This window comes from Anas acuta, chromosome 1, assembly GCF_963932015.1.
Source record: "Anas acuta chromosome 1, bAnaAcu1.1, whole genome shotgun sequence".
Taxonomy (NCBI): domain Eukaryota; kingdom Metazoa; phylum Chordata; class Aves; order Anseriformes; family Anatidae; genus Anas; species Anas acuta.
Genome location: NC_088979.1, coordinates 72,750,814 through 72,754,584, shown reverse-complemented (window position 1 = coordinate 72,754,584; position 3,771 = coordinate 72,750,814). Strand labels below are relative to the sequence as shown.

At 30.8% G+C, this 3,771-nt stretch overlaps 1 long non-coding RNA gene across 1 annotated transcript; it reads right to left on the bottom strand.

The window, feature by feature from the left end:
• Window positions 1–401: 401 nt before the first annotated feature.
• On the bottom strand, window positions 402–3,133 carry LOC137850158 (uncharacterized). Its single transcript, XR_011092308.1, has 2 exons — window positions 2,983–3,133; window positions 402–1,893 (listed from the first exon to the last, which is right to left on the bottom strand). It is a non-coding gene; the product is annotated as an uncharacterized lncRNA (long non-coding RNA).
• Between the last annotated feature and the right edge of the window lie 638 nt (window positions 3,134–3,771).

The window sequence follows — 3,771 nt, the reverse complement described above, 5'->3', positions numbered from 1 at the left end:
GCCCAGCTGCTCAAGCATGTATGTGTGTATATATATATATATATATATATATATTTATTTACTTATAAGTGTATATATATGCACAACCCATGTTGTGTGTATATACATAATATATGTGCACATATATAAATATGCATTTTTATGAATATACTATTTACATATATATATACCTGTACATATACATGTATGTATACACAGATCAGTGTCTGAGCCCAAATGTATATATGTATATGTATACATACATATATTCCCACTAACAGCTTCATCCTGACAAGTCCAAGAGGGGAATATGATGTAGCCATCAGAGTTTACAGTGTTTGAATGTTGAGTGCATCTGCCAGTGTTCTGCATGGCTGGCTGTCTATATATATATATGTATACGTATATTGAGTATCACATCATTTACAATTCACAGGAACTTTAATGAGATAGCATTACACATTTTGGTAGTTTGAAAGCATACATATCAGTCATGAAGTTTGTTTTCTCCTGTAATTAAATCTCATTTCACATACTGTTTTTTCTCTAAATAGACATAATTTCATATTTTTAAATGTTAGGTTTAACATCTTCATATGTGTATTTAATATCTATTTTAAATACTTCTGCATATATTAATTTCAGCACTTTTAATTTAATATCAATAATCTTAGTATCCTTTCCTCTGTGAAAGGAAGTTGTGCATTTTTAGTGAATTTCTGAAGTTCTTTACATTATATGACCTTGAGCTTTATATATACTTTTCAATTTGTTGCAGAAATTTTTATATAATAATAAACATTTTCTTTTTTTCACTAATCGATGATAAGCCTATATGACAACAGAAAATAAAGGAAAGCAATTTTAGGGAGAAAACATATTTGAGACATGATTCATTTGCCAAAATTTTGGTACCTACTATAATTTGAAATAAAGCATTCACATGGAACTGGAAAATAAGGTAATGTTTGAGCAGCCCTTGACCTCTGGAGAATCAGATGAAACTCCTCAGGTCATCATCATAGGTTAGCATACAATCTCCATGACAAACCAAGAAATCTACAAGCTCAGGATGCATATAGTTAGACATTCCCCTCTATTCAGTACTGGTGAGGCCACACCAGGAGTACTGAGTCCAGTTCTGGGCTGCCCAGTAGGGCCACAGAAATGATGGAGAGTGTGGAGCATCTCTTCTGAGAGGAAAAGCTGAGGGATGCAGGACTGTTCAGTCTATAAAAGAGATGTTTCAGAGGGTCTCATTAATGTGTATTAATACCTAAAGGGACAGTGAAAAGAGAATAGAGCCAGGTCCTTTTCAGTGATGCCCAGTAACAAGACAAGAAGCAATGGGCACAAACTGAAACACAGGAGGGTTTTTTACTGTGATGGTGGCTGAGCACTGACACAGGTTGCCCAGAGGGGTGGTGCAGTCTCTCTCCTTTGGGAGAGCCTCCTTTGAGAGGCTGTCAAACATGGTCATGGGTAAATGTTCTAAGTGGCATTGCTTGAGCAGGGTGTGTGGATCAGATAAGCTTCAAAGGTCCCTTCCATCCTCAGCCATTATGTGATTCTGTGATTCCACAATCTATCACCAAATTTCTCAAAGGAAATCCTGTATTTCAGTGTTTCTGACTTTTGGCAAATAATTTTTAAAACAATTTAAAGAATAAATATATGAATAAATATATGAATAAAAGTATTATTTGATTAGGAAATATGCTGTATAGAAATTAATTTCTCCAATTTCATTTGCTGTTCTTAAGGACACTGAAAACAAAATTTCATAGTTCGTTTAAAAGACATTATGATGGGTTCTGGTGGTAAAAAAATTTTCATTTTGCATGTCAGATATTGAGCCTGGAGAATTTCAGTGACTGAAGCAGTCTTTTTTTGATGTAAATTTCTGTGGTATTCCTAGAAGAAAAATAATAAATAAAGTAAAGCAAAATAAAGTAAAGCAAAATAAAGTAAAATAATAATTTTAATCTTGCTCTAATTGATTTACCCTAATGAGATTATTTATAAATATGAATTTTTGTTCTTATTTTAAGGACAAAAAAACATTTTTTTTTAAAGCTACAATAACAAAACAAAACTTCAACATCCAGAGAATGCTCCTGACTCAGAAGTCCTATGCTTATGTGTGTAGCTATAGGATTTCATTCTAATTAATCTTTAGAGCTTTAAGATAAAATAATTTTGAAATAAAAAATTATATCTTCTGTATTAAGTAATTACCTGAAAAAATGTATGTTTTCAGCTGAAGTGTTATTTACAATTAAATAAGTTAGATAAATTGCTAATACCAGGCCAATTATTTGTTTGACTACTGAATACAGTATCAGTGAATCAGTTTATTAATGACAAGATTTTCTGCACCAGTAGACGATTCCTTTAGATTACTGAAGGAGAAAGAATAAAAAAAAAATAAATAAGAATTTATCAATGAACAAGAATCCAGATAGGATTTAGAGGTTGTTTTTTGTTTTGTTTTGTTGTTGTTGTTATTGTTTGGTTTGGTTTTTAGTTTTATATATATATATGTTATAATTACATAGACAATTTGTGCAGAACGTAGTCCTATTTTCATCAGATTTTTTTTATTATTATTTCTGAATGCCTTCATATATATATACATATATTTATTTTTTTTTTCTAGCAAAAAGTGTGTGAAGTTAATAAATATTTCATATACTTACTAAGAAACAATTGCCACTAAGTAATCACACACTTTTGATATCAAGGATACAAATTACAGCCTGTCATTAATGACAATTGACTGAAAGTTGACAGAACTTTTAAAAATAAGTAAATATATAAAGCTTGAACAAAGTGCTTTGACTTAGCAACATTCTTTTAAATTAATTTTTACTGTAAAAGATGCTGGTTTGATATCTTGAAAGAGTATATGACTGGTTTTATTCAGAGAACAAACAGATATTCTAATGCACTAAATTCCCCATGCCACTCTGTATATGGTGCAAAGAAAGACATAATACTTACATGAGCTTTATCTTCTGGGTATCTCAGAAATCATTGGGGAAAACTAAATGGTTATTCTAGAACAACAACAACAAAAAGAGCTTATTGCTAATTTTCACAATACTATCAGTATTCTGGTGACAGTAATATTAAAACTATCAACACAAATATTATTTAAAACATCTGAAAGACATTATGTATTTATTTTTTTTTTAAACAGGAGCATCCTGATTCCAGCAAAATTCATAAGCTGACATTACCCACCTTAAAAAAAAAAAAAAACTGTTCTTAAATAAGTACATGTAAATAAATAAATAGGATGTGATTCTTTACAATAGAAATGTCAAGGATTTTTTTCCCCAAATTGCAATTAAAATTTAAAATGGCACACTTGGATGTCATTTAAATAATTATACAAATACAATGAAAAGGCAAGATGCTTAAAAACTCATTTATCTTTTCCAAACGTTATGATTTCATGTAATCAAAGATAATAGCACTCCACAGAAACACATTTTTATATCCTTTGACCTGCACAGCCTTGCTGGAAACCAAAGTTTGTGAAAATGTTGTGCAAGTTGAATGGGATAAAAGTTTAAGAAAAGAACTAAGCTGTGATTTATTTTCCAGATTTCTTTATGCTGAGCTACCACCACAGGAAGATCCACACAGATCAGATTCAGACAATACCTTGTTTCAAACTGTAGAATTGTTACTGGAACTAGGCTTTTGGATTTATATTTTCAGTTTCAATAGTCAGCCTATGCATGTCCATATCCTGTATCAAAACATCATAAAACTGTACATGAG